Source organism: Dermacentor albipictus, chromosome 3 (assembly GCF_038994185.2).
Source record: "Dermacentor albipictus isolate Rhodes 1998 colony chromosome 3, USDA_Dalb.pri_finalv2, whole genome shotgun sequence".
Taxonomy (NCBI): domain Eukaryota; kingdom Metazoa; phylum Arthropoda; class Arachnida; order Ixodida; family Ixodidae; genus Dermacentor; species Dermacentor albipictus.
Window position 1 is genome coordinate 72,858,382 of NC_091823.1, and position 17,810 is coordinate 72,876,191.

At 46.0% G+C, this 17,810-nt stretch overlaps 1 protein-coding gene across 1 annotated transcript in view; it reads right to left on the minus strand.

Moving 5' to 3' along the window:
- LOC135900651 (very long chain fatty acid elongase 4-like) overlaps nt 1-17,810 on the minus strand; it is a 71,371-nt gene that overhangs the window by 34,487 nt on the left and 19,074 nt on the right. Inside the window, exon 2 of the mRNA XM_065430171.2 lies at nt 16,597-16,837. The gene's annotated coding sequence lies outside the window, so the exon portion shown is untranslated. The remainder of the gene's footprint in view (nt 1-16,596; nt 16,838-17,810) is intronic.

Sequence of the window (17,810 nt, forward strand, 5' to 3'; positions counted from 1 at the left end):
AGCATGGCTCAAACAACCCACTTCCGCTGCTGTCGTTGTCTCTGATGGATGCTCTCTTTACAATGAGAGAGCTGGAGCCATCTTTGAGCATTCCCCGACGTCGCTGTGCGATGATACCGCACTTAATCAGTGACCAGTTGTTCACTAACCTACCGGTGCAGCGACGACGTGAGCTGTTGCAATCATTTAAAGTATCTGTCACAGGCTACATCCCACACTTATGGAAAATTACATGGGTGGTGCCAGTGATGAAACTAGGAACAGATCCAGCAGCCCTGGACTCATTGAGACAGGTGTCGCTGACCTCCTGTAGAGCGAAGCTAATGGAGAAGGTAGCCTGTACAAAACTAACCTGGTACGTCGAGCGGGACCGGAAACTTCCATTGTGCATGTCTGGGTTTCGGCAGCGTCTAAGTTTTCAAGCTTACGCGTTCGACCTGCTTAGCCATATAGAACACTGTAGTGCGCAAGGTTTCTCAACACTTGTTTTTATTAATGTTTCAAAGGGATACTGTTACAGGCCATTTCCGTGTTCTGAAGAAGGCGCTCGGCAGGATGACGAAGATAGCGATCAGAAAAGCACGTTCGTGGTTTTTGTTATTCTGCCATCTTGGCTGTGGCTTCTCTGTTGCACGACTGCGCGTTTCAAAGTCATCATCCGGTTCAATCCCCTCTGATAGGGAAGTTACTAAAATAATCGCCATTTTTCAAAAAGAGGCGACCATATTAATCCTAGAGCAACTGTCCAATTTCCATCACCAGAGTTTGTTGAAAACTTATGGTGCAGATTATATACTCCCACATTGCCACTTTTCTGTCATCCGTCAATTTATTTCCCCCTGATCAGCACGCATTTCGTAAAACTAATTCTTGAGGCACTCAAGTTGCTCTGCTCCTACCTAATTTGTACTCTCACCTCGATCTCAATATCCCCACTGACAACCTCTTTTTGGACTTCAATAGGGCTTAAGACAGAGTATCACATGTTCTTCCCCTGCAAAAGCTCTCGCACCTTCACATTCATCCAGCCATCATTAACTGGACCCGTGAATTTTTACCCGATCGCCTTCAGTTTGTTTTCGTTAACTCACTTTCCTCAAATCCAATCTCCTGTTCTCCCCGGTGTGCCTCAACAGTGCGTCTTTGGGCCTCTCTTTTTTCTCATATATATTAATAACCTCCCACAGTTATCATCCAGCATACGCCTTTCTGCGGACGATCCCATTTTATGCCGACCTATAACAAATTCGCTAGACTTCTCTGCTCTTCATTATGACCTCTTCCAAACGCAGGCGTGGTACAGCAAAATAGCTCGTGTCGTTCGATGTCAGTAAGTGCTCACACGTGCCCATTTATCGCCATCGTAATTATATGTAGTGTCCTACTACTCTCTTAACCAGTGTACTTTAACAAAGTGTTAGACATTTAAATACCTAAGAATGCATATATCTTGTGATTTATCTTGGCCCCTATATTTTCGTAATCACCAGGAACCACCAGCAACTTAATTTGATGCGGATGATAATTTGGTTATCACGATGCCTTTCACAAAAGCCGCGATACTATTGGTATAACTATTGGCATAGCCAAAGCGTATGACAATGTAAATCACTAGGCCATTCTACAAAACATGGGCCCGCTCGGCTTATCACTTCACGTGAAGAAATCAGTACACTCATTCTTAACCCGCCGAACATTCTCTATATGTGTACAAGGGCAGGAATTTGGTTCTTTTACATCAAACGTTCGGGTAGCAAAAGGATCCGCTCTGGTACCGTTATTACTTAATATTGCAACCAAGCCTCTAACCTATGAACTACGGCACGCTGATAATATAAGATTTCTCATTTATGCCGGCGACGTCACATTGTGGTCCACTCACAGAGACCTCGAGACACAGTGTAAACTGCAGAGCGTTCTTGATGTGTTACACGAATAGGTGCAGTCCGCTGTACTCCAGATATCGACACAGAAATCTCGCTCCATACGCGTTGCCAACAAAGTGGGCAGAAGGTCAGGTTGCATTAGCAACTTCAATCTCAAGATTGGCTTATCGCTGATTTCTCAGACTGAAGAGCTGCGAGTTCTTGGCCTGGAAGTTCATCAGTCGGGGTCTAGCATGAAGTGGATCAAGAGGATAAGCAAAACATCATCAGAAACAGTTCACCTGATTCACACAATTGCTCCACGGAGTGGTAGGCATGCACTGACGTGGCTCGTTGACTCGTGCACTCCGTCCTGCAGCCTCGCATTATATATCAATTAAGCGCAGTTTCTGCGACTGACTGCTCATTAGTGGGACAAACTTGAGGTTACCAACAGAAGTGCCATGAGAGCAATTACGGCCCTCCCTCGTCTAACATCGATACCAAGCTACAAGAGCGAGCACAGCTAAACACCATTTCTTACCTAGTTGAGCAGCGACAGCAAGCAAAAAAGCTTAAAAAATGAAAGAGCGTAGGTTAGGGCGTGTTGGTATTCCATAACTGAGGTTTTTAGCGCACGAAAAGGGACGAGAGACAGCGGCAAGACGCGGACACAGCGCTGTGTCCGCGTCTTGCCGCTGTCTCTCGTTCATTTTCGTGCGCTAAAAACCTCACTTAAAAAATGCCACGTACTGAAAGCAGCGATGCTCCATTCCTGTTTCTCTCGAGATTGTGTTATGACTACGAACTTGGGCACTCTTGCACCATGGAAGTATACATCCCTGACCATTAACAAGACGACAAAGCTCCGCCGGCTGGACGCGGCGGTTAACTCAAAAAGAGGACGAATAGCCTTCCCAAGTCCTACACAACCTGAGATCCAAGCCGCTCGCAGCTATGCAGCGGACATTTAAGACCCCTTATTATTTGAGCTGCAGGCTATGCAAGCTGCGACAGAAATTGTTGTCAACTTGTCCAACACCAACAAGGCCCACATCTACACTGACAGCCTCGGCGCAGTTAAGCATCTCTAACAAATAAAGGAAACGTTGCGTATTTGTGAGCAGATACACAAAATTCACAATTATACACATGTTAACATTACTGTCCATTGGGTGCAAGCACATGGTTATGACCACAACAAGGACCCTGTGCACCGCATTGCTCACTCTTCCTTGACACCCGCAACTCCTCCTCTTTCCCTTCTCTCTGACCCCCGCTCTGTTTTCATTGCCCGAAAATCCATCCTCAGGCATGACACCCGTGCCCTTATCACCCCGCGTATCTGCTCTCTTGTCCACAATCTTTCTCGGGTGTAGAAAGTCTTTCTCCGGAGACTTCTGACCTGGGCGGCCCTTATATCGGTCATCACTTATGCTTGGGGTCAACCACAGACATATATTGTCCAGTGCCCAAAGTGCTTTACCCCCGCCTCTGCAGCGGATGCCCGACGTCTATTTTGGACGTGCCCTGGGACAAAGAAAATTCGCGAAAGTGTACTTACTGGTGTGAAATTGAAGAGTGATCAAACGGAAGACTATTAAAAATCACAGGGGGCAAGGAAAGCGACCAACGTAGGCTCTGTTCACAAACAGGAACACTCACACACATAATGTGGGAATGCACCTCGCTCCCGTTTTCTCATCCCCCCGTTAGCTACGGGACTGACTGGACAGCCTGGCTCAGTTCCGGAGACGTCGACGGACATCTTGAACTGGTGGACTGGGCAGAGAAGGCCAAGCAGGCCCAGGGCCCAGGGCCCGATCCCTCAGCCACGTCCCCCTTTACCCTTGCCCCTTTCAATAAAGTTTACCACCACCACCACCACATGAAATATGGATTATGGACAACACATTTTATATGTCACTGATGCAGTATCTCTAGAAGCATGCCGGCGTGCTTATATTTAGTTCCATACTGGCGTTATGCTGCTTGGCAAACCAAGCGAGAAAAAAGAATCTTGGGCCCACTATACTAATCAGTTACTGCAATTACTGCAATCGCATACATGCTTATCTACGGCGCAACTTCTTGTCAGCATCTCCCTCAGTCAAGCTACTTTAATATAAAACCTTAATTCGATCTAAACTAGAATATACCTGTGCTATTTATGAAAGCAGTCAGGTTATACATTCAACAACCCCTCGAATCAGTCCAGAAACGCGCTGCCATGTTCATTAAATTTTGACTATTCCTATAACATAAGTATCGCAGCTTTAAAATCTCGGTTGTGTCTTCCCTCGTTCGACTGCCGCCGGTAAGCAAATTATTATTCCAGCCCATCGTTTCTCCCGGCTAATACGTTCTTAATGCTGTGTGTCCAACTCGTGCCCGTTCCACTACATATCAAGGTTCACTTTTTGTGCCTACAGCCCAAAAAATAAACTTCCATGTAACGTCACTATCACCGTCATTTTTCGTTTCGAAGCTGCTATTGAGGAAGACTGTCAAGTAATGACGCTTAACCTGACCCGCCATTTTCCATTGTGCCCACACTCCAGGTAAGGTCCCGATTGTTGGGACTTTAGAGGTATAATGAAAAAATAAAGCACTCGCGCTGTGCTGTACACAGTTATGTCGAACGTGAATATCACTGGCGAGTTGGCAATATTGGAGGAAAGGCGAGAAAGGCTGCACTCACTGTGCGTCAGTTTCAATCGTTATGTTTCCGCTGTCTTTGCGAAGTTGTATTGTACGTGCGAGCAAAAATTCATGCAAGACGGTTTTTTTTTTTTTTGCAGTGAAGTCTGTAAAAAAGCGAAGGATCTGTAAAAAAAAAATTGTTCGAGATGATGACAAAAACAATCCGCCGGAGCGATTAGTCGTCGAACTGTTTCCGCGTGATGCTATCAGTCGTGGCGCTCGCTCTGAAGGTATTCTTTCTTCGGGCAGGCAAGTGGAGAGGGAGGGACAAGGAGGAGTAGAGGGAACGGACTGTCGATTGCTATCTCACTCGCTTGTTTGTCGCGGAAAGGGCTGGGAAAAAAGGCGTGCACTTAGTCAAGCGCCCTTTCTCAGCCCTTGCCACGACGACGGCAAGCGGATTGTACGATTCTATCGTTCCTGTTGGAACGGTGTGGAATTGAGTGCTACACAGACGTCGGTGGGCCGGCCACCCATCACCGGTCATGAGTACATATAACCCTTGGGAAGAACGTGTCTAACATAGCAGTACAACCAATCGCGGTGTAGCACAGTGACTCCCCAAAAGCTATGGTCAGCGTGGTAACGAATGAGATAAAATAAAGACGATAACAACCACGAAGTTACGTGCATGTGTGTTTAAGCAATGAATATAGCTACAACCCCAAAAAGCAATATAGTTGTCAAAATCCGGAGAGGTTATATAAATAGTACCTGCTTTCTTAGAAAACCAGGTACACTGGATTGACAGGGCCTATTTATGCGGTGTAAATTATTTTCCGTTTCCGGTTTTTATCTCCACTTCTCGAAAGAACCCAACACCTACGCTACCTGTTCCCCTTTCTTTCGCAACACCAAACCGCTCTTTGGCCCTCCCTTTCAATCTCCGGTCCCGTTTCTTATTTTCCTTTTTTTTTTGTACTTTGACATCAGGTACATCAGGCTTCATCTTCTCCTCCACCCCCATTTAGCATGAGGGAGAGTGAGTTATGCGTACAGAAAACTGCACTAAGGAATACAGTTCCTGAACCGACGAAGACAAATTTCCTTGTCGAAACGTAGGCTTCAGCGACGTTCCTTGTTCGGCCACTACGCATCACCGGGAACCAATAGTTTCTTTTGGAGATATCGGTTTAAGGAAGCTTCATCGATGCGGTGGCCATGTTTTAGGACAAGTCGAGTTAGGAAGTAGCGACCCATTCATGTCCCCGGGATTTCCATGGTGGCACAACGCCCGTCAAAAAATCCCCATAGACCATGGCGGCAGATTTCCTTCTGGGTGACGTTGTACAGAATTATATCTGTGGCACTCCTTTCGACTTCAAGACGTAGAAGACCAGGGCCAGAGTCTGTCAAAGACCATGCGACTCGATGAGCTGACAAAATAATCTGTTTCGTACAACGTTGACCCTTTGTTACTCTTTTCATCAAACTTTTAGAACGGGCTTTAGACAGACTCTTGACACCGCTTACGTCTCGGCGTGGCATACACAACCCGTATTTTATGTCGCATACGGAAAGTATCCTCTTCAGAATGCGTACACTTTGGTGCCTCGGAAACCTGTCTAGAACATATCCTGATCAAATGTCCACAATTCGACCAACATCGCCAGTCACTTCGTGATCGCCTTAACACCTTAAATAGGCGTCCGTTATCCGTCGAAAAGGTTGCTCGATCCCCTAGTCCTGTCCGAATAAACAAAGAGAAGCTGTAAAAGCCTTAAGCGATGTTCTTGTGTAGCGTGATCGTATTAGTTCCTTGTGAATAGCACTATTAGGTGAGGTAAATAATTCCCTGCAACAACGCCTTGATGGCGTCGTCATACCATTTGACATTTCGTGTGCCTCGGTGTGCTCTTTTTTTTTTGTTTTAACATTCTTTTACTATCCTGCCCAGTTTATCGCGCCACAGACTTGTTGTATGCTCTGCTTTAAACTGAGGCCTTTATTTCTGAGCGGAGTAACTTTTCTTGTCGCAGGTCTTACGCTGACTCTGTACTATGCGCTGCTGCGTATTATGTAAGAACTTTGTATATTTATCGACTGCATTCAGGGAGTTTCACTGTGTTTCACTGGGAAAGCTTTTATTTGTTTCTATTTTTGCTATAATACTGCTCTTTTGTGTAGTTTTTAGTGTGCACACGCGTGTGTATGTGTGTGTTAACTACGATTCTGGGATAGTGGGCTCATCAGTAAACTTTCCTCACGATTCCAGAGTTCTCAAAAGCTCAAGAGATAACGAGCGCGAAAAGACTACACGGCCTTCCGAATGTGCTATGCGCTGCGATGGGTTATATACTTAGAAGTGGACAAGAGAAGCGCGGTAGTGAGCCAGTTGATTTAAGTACGCTGCTTGAAATAGGCCTGACTCTAGATACGCAGGGTGCACCGGTCGCACATGAAGTTAACTCTAGATTGCGACCTTGAGTTCTAGAAACAATACATTAGTTTGAGCCTAAAAATGCAGATGATGAAAGGGACACGTACAACTAGGACTGGCGCGCTTCGTTCATCGTCAACATTACGCGCAGCGCTGTCTATAGTTTCAGAATTCACCAACCAGTCCAAACAAATGTTTTAATAAATTCTAGGCTACTCTCATGTTCACAGATTAAAGATGCATCGACATTTCTTTGAATCCCTGAACATGAGGAGCAAAAAAAAAATGACGTGACGGGAATGTAAAGGCTTTTGGAAAGATAACCAGACAGACATCCACATCAAAGGGATTAATTAAGGATCATGGACCCTTTGATGCGCTCGTTCGACCATTCTCTCACTCTCTCCCTCTCCCTTTCATTTCACCTGTGCACGCGTTGTATGCAAGCATGAACGTAAACGCGTCTCGCACACTAATAAACCTAAAGTTGCCGTTCAGAGCTCGTGCTTGTCTGCTTTTGTGTTATTCCATTTGTACATAAGCACATTGCCTATAGAACTACAAACCTCGATTATTTTCATTGCAGCTCAGAACATCCGCAGTTCAATAATCCTAGCAGTATAAAGCTTTTAGCAAAATTGTCACTGAGTTGATCTGCGCACTCACTGTGAAGAAGTGATATCCTGAAATTGTTACAATAGTCTCTAAACTGAAGGGCCAGTTCAGACTTTACATTAGAGTTAACAATTTCCACACTATACCGAAATGGTCCACTGGTCAATTTACTTCATGTCGTTTTCCGGCCAGGCTCCGCTTAATGTTGAGGACCACTTCCTCTATGCTAACGGTGTAGTGTTCATGCAGGTCTGTCTTTAGCAGTCCTCGAGAATTCGGCACTAGTCAAGAATATCAACATACTTATGAAATCGGATCTGAAACATGTGCTGGATGTGTGCTGGTCACTCACTGAGGAGGCTTTCCTAATGAGGGGTACACCGTGTACCCTAGTATGCTACCTTACGAGGTTAAGAACTAACTTGTCGAGCAAGTCTTGCAGAGCACCATATGATGGCACAAAGGCCTTCAGCTTCTCACATTTCTTTCCTGTAGCATCATCTTTCCTAACGAATGACCCAATGACAGTCCAGGGGTTCAGAATGTATTCGAACGGCTTCGAAAGAAGAAAACCAACGCAAAGAACTCATAGTAAACAAAGACACAATCTTCGCGTTTATATCGAAACATAAGCAATCGAACTTGAGCACAGTTATCATGAAGAGTTCTGCGTGGATAGAAAACAAGCCACGAAGTTCTGATAGCTTTCAAGAGAATTCGTGTTGCTCCCCTAATTGGGATTGTTGTCAAACAGGTGTCATGGTTCATTGAAGCGGGGTGGATAAAACTAAGGAAGGGAGAGTTGCAAGCCCTCGCAACGCTTTTCCGTATACGAGGCATAATCGGAACGCAGCACCACTACATCTGCTAAGGTCTTACCAACCTTTCAGAGCGCAGTATGTGCTAGCAGGTCAATAGGTATTACACTGTTCAATCGAAGTATTTGACGGTCTTATCAACAAAGTCCTGCGATCAGAGAGTTTATTCTAGGGATAACGTAAGTATGATAACGTAATTTTGGTGTTTCATGGCTATGTTCATGGCTATGTTTAAGGCAAGTGCTAGCCTTAGTACAGTAACTACAATAAAAAGAACCACCACACAGATGAAACTACACGTGACCAAAACGCTGCGCCAAACGACAATAGAACACTAAACATGGCAAAATATTGGAAATTTCACATGAAGATGAGAAAATAGTTTTAAACACTGCTTAAGGTTGTGCTAATTTCTGAGACAAATTATTTTCCAACTCTTTTTTGAAGTTCCTTGTTTGTAATACATGAACAGCGAGGGAATCCTATTCGCTGATATGTAAAGCCTGGAGAAATTAGCGCGGAAAACGACGGCAATACAAAGAATATGGACACTGGACTACAATGCCGTGACGAAGACGGCGCGATGATGATGGCACGACGATAATCGTATGATGTAGATGGAATGATGACGATCGAACGAGCACCGTGACGTCACGGTGTCTCTACGACGGCGTATGTTTGAGGGCGACTGTATTAAAACAACGCGATGACCACGATATCGTGGCAACGGTTGCATTAACATGATTGAATAGCGACAGCATGATTACGTTGGAACGACGAAGCCGGTGTGACGACGACAGCATGACGAAAATTGAATGATGACGATGGTTTAACGACAACGTCACAGCTGTATGAGGACGATAGCGTGATGACGACGGTATGATAAGGATGGGATGACGAAGTTGAAATTACCACGATGGAACGACCACAACGGCATCACGAATGCTAATGCAATGCGCATGCGATAACGAATGCATCACGATGACTGTATGACCACGACGCTATCGCGGCAATGAGATGACAACGGCGGCTTAATCACGATTGAAAGACGACAGCATGATTACGATCATGACAAAGAAGGAATGACGCCGATTGAACGACGATGGCCATATGACAATTAAAAGACCTTTCTGAAATTATGACGATAGTTCGACGACAGCGTAGCAACGGCGGCATGACGACAATGGTATAAAGAAAACAGCCTGACGAAGATGGCATAACAAGAGTCGAATGGCGCAGTTGTAATGACAATGGCACGACGATGACTGCACCACGATAGACTCAAAGTCTCAAAGACTCAGACTCAAAGTCCTACCACGAGCGACCCAAGTTAACAGACGACATGGATCTATAAGGGTAGGCTTGAGAGGATGGATGGATGGATGGATGGATGGATGGATGGATGGATGGATGGATGGATGGATGGATGGATAGATAGATAGATAGATAGATAGATAGATAGATAGATAGATAGATAGATAGATAGATAGATAGATAGATAGATAGATAGATAGATAGATAGATAGATAGATAGATAGATAGATAGATAGATAGATAGATAGATAGATAGATAGATAGATAGATAGATAGATAGATAGATAGATAGATAGATAGATAGATAGATAGATAGATAGATAGATAGATAGATAGATAGATAGATAGATAGATAGATAGATAGATAGATAGATAGATAGATAGATAGATAGATAGATAGATAGATAGATAGATAGATAGATAGATAGATAGATAGATAGATAGATAGATAGATAGATAGAACTTGAAATAGGCAAAGAATCTAATCACATTAAACATTATGAAGGACCAACCCCGGTTGTTATCCAGGAATGCGTTTAGCATTCTTTGGGAGGTGTTTATTCATGGCACTATGTGGCACTATGTAGTATAGGTGACGCTCCCCTTACCCCTGTGCCTTACCCGTACTTCATTACCCCTGCCACCGTGCCTTACCGTTTTCTGGTCGAAGTACCGTCGCCAACCGGTACATTAAGCCACTTCCTCAAGGACTAGTTCGCTACCCATTCCAGCGTCAGCGACCACCTGTGATCGAAGACGCCGCCACCAGAGGTGCAGCGTATCGCATGACAGCGTTTCAAACAGCTAGCTTTCCCGAGCGAAAAAGGCGAGAACTCTGCTGTTACCACATGTACCAACGGTACAAGCGGTACCACAGCATGGTGATATGGTGATACTGTGTATCACAGTGTGGTTTCTACCACTGTGTTAGACTTTACTATCTTTCCTATCGGCCCATCAAAACGGTTAAACACACAAGAAATCGCGTTTAGTTCCCAAATAAAGCTAAACACTTTAAATATTGTCAAACGTCTGTGGTTTGTTACAAAAATAACTGAGGTTAGACATAGAAAGAGAAGATGTATAAAGATAAAAATTTAGACGCGGAATCGTCTCAACCACATGGCAGAACAACTGGCTAGATCGCCAGCCCCCTCATCTGAGACACCTATATTCTTTCCGTCGGATCCCCGTGCTCTCCACCAAGCACTGAAATCTAGCCTCCAGCAGGACACGTGCGCCTTGATTCGCCCGTGTGGCTGTTTCCTTCCCCACAAGATTACCTGGACTCAGGAAGTACTCTTCGGAAGCTTCTGGCTGGAGTAACTGTTACGCCATTCATTACCAGGGCTTGAGGTAATGTGCCAAAAACTCTATATGATTAAGGCACGTCGTAGTGGGGTACTCTGGATTAATTTTGACTACCAGGTAATCTTTAACGCAGCCCCAATGCACGGGACATGGGTGTTTTCGAATTTCGCCCGCACCGAAATGCGGCCGCGAAATGCCACCGGGTGCCTTGATCCCGAGACCGGGTGCTTCGATCCAGAGACCGGGTGCTTAGCAGCGCAGCGCAATAACCGCTAAGCCCCGAAGTGCTCGGAGCCTGTGGCAACGTCAGATGCTCAACACTTGCTTTGGTTTTGCCCCGGAACTAGGGCTATCAGATTGGATTAAGGCCTTTAGAAACTCTGAACAGACGCCAGATCTACCTGAAAACTATTTGTGTGACAAAGAAGTCTGCATAGACACTGCTGGCAGTTCCTTCACTTTGCAGAGTAACAAGCTTTTATTTGATTTTCTTTTACCATCAGCATGCGTTGCGGCAAATCCTCCCGAAATTAAAGGAAATAAGAGCAAGGACAGGAAAGGTAGGGAGGTCAACCATACGAACACCCGGTTTGCTACTCTACACTGGGGGTGGGGAAAAGGGGAATAGAAAGAGGAAAAAGGAAGACCGAGTGAGCACTGAGTGCGCGGGGGAGGATGCACAGGGGCACTATAAACGGTCTCTCAAGCCAGTGCACTTCAAGTATACAGCACCAGTGCACGAATCGCTTTTCGTGCCAGTGACGGGTGTGGCCATGGTCCGAGTATCTTTGACTCGGAGAACGGTCTTGATCGTGTCCCGTCGCTCTAGAGTTGTCCGCAGGTAGAGGCGTTGTACGAATCTCTACAGCGTCAATTTAATAGCATCGCCTAGCATTGTCGTGAAAGCCATTGTCTGAGAGGGTTCGTGCTACGCGAAAATCGTAGGTGTCTGAAATCGGGAGTGAGGGATGATGATCTATTGTACCTTAGAAATAAAAGATGTTTAAATCAAGCGGATGTAATAAAGAACCTTCAAAACCGTATCACTGAGTGACAACAGTGCAAAATAATCTGCGGACTCATTTGGTGAAATTACAGCATGACCGGGGATCCTCGCAACTTGGACTTCACACAACCTGTTCGCCTTAAGTACCGTATAGAGATCCGTAGTAAAGGCGAACGCTTATCCAAAGGATAAGTAATTACAGAATGATAGAGTGTCTATAATTATTACTACTTGAGATTGCTGATAATTCAACTATCTGATGGCCAGAATATTTGCTAGAAATTCCACGAGAAAGATTGGTGTCCAATTAAGCAAACGTAGAGCAAAAGACCAGTTAAGTTGAGTGGAAAATCTGCAAACTCCGGCCTTCTCTAAACTGTGTGCGTCCGTGAAGATACCAAAGTGAAAAGTGAGTGATGTTAATCCATTGTGCCTTAGAAATAAAAGACGTTTAAATCAACCCCATGTAATATAAGTACATTTAAAACCGTATGACTGAGTGACAACAGTTCAAAAGAATCTGCGGACTCATTTGGTAAAATTACAGCATGAAAATGTATCCGGGTCATCTTGAAGAAGATCTTCTTGAAGGCTAAATTTATGCTTATTTTCTCAAGGATGTATTTGTACATAATAGTCAAACATTTTCTCTCAAACTTTGTCGTCGTCATCCCCATAGAGCAGCGCTCCGCAAAACTGTCTTCAAGGCTGTTACACTATCTGGTTCGCTCGGACAAAGGGTTCAGTAAAGAAGGGTACGCCTGGGAGTTCCGCTTCGATAAGATTCATGATGCCTAGCACAGCCCTGACAAACGTTCAGTGGCGTCCCTTATTCCCGGTGTAGCTAGAGCAATCTGTCAACTCACTCCGATAACCGCTTCCACACTCACGCCTTGAAATAGTCGTAAAGGCTTACTGAACAATTAGCACACAATGAAGAAGAGGTTCGTTGCAAGGTGGCTTACCGCATGAGTTCTAAAGCCAATGGTGTTGTCAGTGCTACTCTTACAGCAGTGTCTACTCGGTATTCCTGACGTGAGAGGCATTCAATTTCACCTTTTCGTTCTTTCTTTCACGTTTGTTACCCGCCGTGGTTGCTTAGTGGCCACTGCGTTGGGCGGCTAAGCACGAAGTAGCGGGATCGAATCCCGGCCACGGCGGCCGCATTTCTATGGGGGCGAAATGCGAGAACACCCGTGTACTTAGATTTAGGTGCACGTTAAAGAACCCCAGGTGGTCCAAATTTCCAGAGTCCCCCACTACGACGTGCCTCATAATCAGAAAGTGGTTTTGGCACGCGAAACCCCATAATTTAATTGGTTTTCGTAAGGAATGGACTCAAGCACAACAACACAAGGTTTCAGTTAGCTTTTACTGGTCTTCGTGAAACATAATACATAAGTCGCGTGAGGTACTTACTATCATCGATTTAGCCTCCTGTTCCCGTGGATATCTTTAACGGTGGCGATAGGGTGCGTGCCTATCTCGACACTGTCAACTTCCGCCATGTCTGCGCTATCGCCCAAGCAGGGTGGGCAAGGCCATCTTGCGAGTCAACCATCGCTGAGAATATTAAAAATTCGGCAATATTGAAGAATTTGACTGCTTCCAGTGTCATCTTTCCGCTCAAATCACTGTGAAATGATGAGTGTGATGACTAAGTAGAAATTATTGTCTACGGTGAAGAAGCAGGAGTAAGGAATAGCTAGAAAGAGCTACACGGTGAAATACGCTAGCCGCTTTTAAAAAAGGATTCCTGCGGTACCGATCACTGGATGAGGTCTAAGCATGAATAGCTTGTAGCCTCTATCAATGGGCACACACATTGTTTCTCATAATCTTGTCCAATAATTCTCATATTTGCACTCACATAATCATACCAGTACTTTCGGCGCTTTCGCTACAGGGCATCTGCGGTGGCTCGCGGCAGCGCTGTCTAGCTTCGTGCGCTGTCTAGCTTGAGATTGCTACGGTGCTGACGCAGCCAACAACGAAGAGATTGGTCGCCATGGCGGAGCCAACAATGATAAGGACGATACAATAGCGATATCGCATTCGTCCCGGTCAGCACTGCACATCGCCCTGTAAAAACAGTGAAGCTTCACTTGAACGACTTTGAGTGACATCGAGAAAGCGTTCGCTTAATTGAAAGCTCATCAAGTGCAAGTGGAGGAATGTTCGATTGCCAGGACTGTTGTAGATTAATTTGAATGCTTCGTTCGATTGCGGTTTGACTATGTGATATTTTACCGCACTCCGTGCAAATAATAGCGCCGCGCATGTGTTTGCGTTCATTCATTACCATACCGGAATCATTTTTCCCTATCAATCAACTTTCGGGAACACTTTTACTTCGTGAGACTTCATATAGAGCGCCACACTTCGCGTTGGTGGCGAGAATCGTGACGGTGCGCTTAAGACGAAAATAGCGCTCACCGAATGTGTGCCATTGCGCAAATGCGCTTCCGCTGCGTTACACAGTAAACGCGAGCTGAAAGTTGTATCCCCGGAAGATCATGAAGCACAAAAGGTGTGAGCCGATATTTATGGAGGAACCCTCGCAGTAACAAACTCTAGGCTATGGAAGTAATGTATTAGCGTTACTAGAGAAAAAGCTGGCGCTCCGCTCGTTAAACCACTATCGCAATAATAGTTAGCACGTGGAATTTCATCACGATTTGGCATGGCTTTGTTGAGGAGTTAAATTACAGTGGCTGAATAAAAAAAAGGTCTTTCGTTCGTAAATGCTGTTTGCCATTGGTTGGTTGCCCTCGGTAAGAATGCGTCCTGCATCAGGAATGGTTGGGATTTGTTCTTACGTTCAATTCTGGTGTAAGAACTTTCTGTGAATGCGGACCCAGAATATTTTATTGTTTCCTGCAGTTCAGTTGTGTTGCGTGCTCACAGGCCCACTTTTTTTGCAGAAGCAATGAAAGGTTTTACGTTGACAAATATTTCATTATGTTACATAATTTCGAATGCATTGAAACGAAGAAACGGTACCTGTCATCCAGGCGCAATGGCAGCGCTTCGAACGAAGCAGGTTCGTCCAACATGGCCCAAATTGGTTGAAGAATTTGGCTTATAAGTTTCAGCTTTAAAGGAGTCCTACCCCGCACTTGCACCTTATGTAAAGGTGTTTATTTACAGTGTAAGGAAAGGCAGTAGAGACCGGATACATTGCAATAGTTCAACCTTGCGAGCAGCGCGAACCGGCTTCTTTCAAGCGCTGCCGACGCCCTCTTTTTCATTACAGCACAAATAAGCCTCAGCGTATCTGATTATGCGTGCCGCTAGATCCGAATGGTTTTTCGGCAGGGATGCTCATCATTCTTGTGAACAGAAAAGCATACTTTGACATGTCCGTAATACTAAGCTATCTTAAGGTATTCCTAACATGTGCAATCAATGTGCCAAAAAAAATCGGCAGAGACACTGAAGACTGCTTACGTGTGGGAACGCGAAAGTCCCTTTGGCGAAACGTCTTCGATCGATGTTTTCTACACTAATTAAAGTTTTTCTACTGATTCGGTGTGTTTGTTTGCGTATATATTCGCCACATACGAGCTCGTGATACACTCATGACGTGGCGTCGAGAGTCTATTGCAGGAGACACAGTACCGATGAAATGCGAAGAGAGTGACGCGCAGAGTATGCACTCCAGACGTGGTGACACCTCCTCTCCGTCACGTGCCCAGTGACGCACGCACTAGGCCACATCTTTAGTCAGCCAGAACGGTGGAGCCGCCGTGGCGCCTTGGCGTCTGGCATCCCGGAGTCCCGAGTTCGATTCCCACCTAGACCGAAATTTACCAAATTTTCTTTCCAAAGCCATTAATTTACTTTCTTTACAGAAACCTCCCTGAGAACTGTTCGACGTCGATTCGAGCATTTCTGACGTGTTCTTACTCTTTGCGCCGTCGGCCTTTTCTGGTACCATCTATCGGTCACGCCGACTATGCCGACGGATTTTTGCGCAGTGGGACATATAATGCTTTCGCATAAAGCAAGGGGCGTTTTCTCGCACGATCGCTTTCGGAGAGCTTAATATTTCGCGAGAAGCGGCACTGAGCGCATGCGCACAAGGGTCGAGCTAACGCGAGAAAGAGGCTCATTGGCTCTCGCGAGCTGAGTCTCGCGACATCTCGCGAGAGTTGTCGCCGAAGAATACCTCCCCCCCCCCTCCCATTACATAAGTAGAAATCACGGGACAAACGAGGCTAATGGTCGCCGCACAGCAACCTTGAGGTGCCAGTATTAGGTAAAAAAACAAGTGGTCCAAAGCTTGCTCCAAGCCAAACGGACAAAGTTTCGACAAATCCATACACTACCCACCATTACAAATACACTAAGAACCGCAGAGCCGGTGGCAGCCGTATGCGTAGATGTTAGCGGCAGATTTGCCTCCGGTATTTTTTCTTTTTCAATATGAAACTCTGTGCTGCATGTCACTCCTTGTTTCGCGCTTCAGGCAAGCGACGCCACTAGAAGCCAAGTTCGAGAAGCCGAGACGAAACGACGCGCCCCGCGCAGAGTCACGTGTGCGTGCGCTGCTTCTCCCGAGAGGAGCGACGTGTTCCTCACCTGTGCTCGGTGGTCGTCGTCGCTGGACGCGATGCCGTCGCGCGGCCGCCGCCGTCGTCGTCGTAGAGTCGGGAAGGAAGACGTGCCCCGCCGCCGGTCGACTAGCACCGGCAGGAGCCGCGAAGACTTTCACTCGTGGACGGCGAGGAGCAGCGCGGAACCACCTCCTGCCGCCGCCGCCCTCTCCCGGCGTGGTGGTGGTATCCTCGCCGTCTTCCTGGTGACCCAGATGGTCCCGCTCCTGCGAGGAGGGAGCCGATCCCACTCAGCGGCCGCACGTAAACGGACTCCCGCAGGAACGTGCTGCCGAAAAAAAATATATATACCCGGCACACGCGGGCCACCTTCTTCCATCCGATTGGATTAATTGTGTGCAGCGACGCGCGACTATGCATGTGAGGGAAAGGGCCGATGCCCAATTTGCGATCGAAATTGGCATTCCTTGCTTCTCTGCACCGAAGTATAGAAGGCACGGAAGCCCTTCCGCCGGTAACAAATTGACGGCTCAAGGAAAAGACGAATACAAAGGAAACGACGAGACCGGCTTGATGTTAATGTTTGTTTCTTCAGCAGGCGCTGGCCCTGTCGTTTTCTTTGGCCTCGACTTTTGCTCGAGCTCTTAATTTTGTTGCCCTGAGTTACTTGATAGTCCGAGTGCACAAATTACATAATTTCATTTCTTCTTCGAGCACATATTACCTGAGCGCGCTCTGCTTTCGGCAGAGTGCCGTAATACACATCCTTGGACGAGTTGTCGTGATTCTAAGTCGATGCTTACAAAGCGCGTGCCGCATCGTTGCTTCGCAAGCGAATTATTCTCTCATCCACTTTACCATCAACGCCACTGTCCGAAGGTGTCGCTTTCTTTGTCGCTAATAAGGTCGTAATTAGCCTGGCCGGTGACTTGAGCTTTATGAACAGTAGAGGAAGCATGAACACATTTTCGTCAGAGATCAATAACAGACAGCCGTAAGACTGATAGCGTAAAAAAAAAAAAAACACTTTGCGGAGATAAAGAGGAGATTTTACAGGACACAGAAGACGGGAACACAGGACACAGGACACAGAACAAATCACAAGGACAGGGCGATTCCTTTCGTCCTTCTGCGGAGGGCTATAAATAAGCTCTTTACCAAGATGTATACGTATACCAAACATCCCAGCTGAGCACGCTGTTAGCCTAGGAAGAAAGCACTCTGACGGGAATACTACGT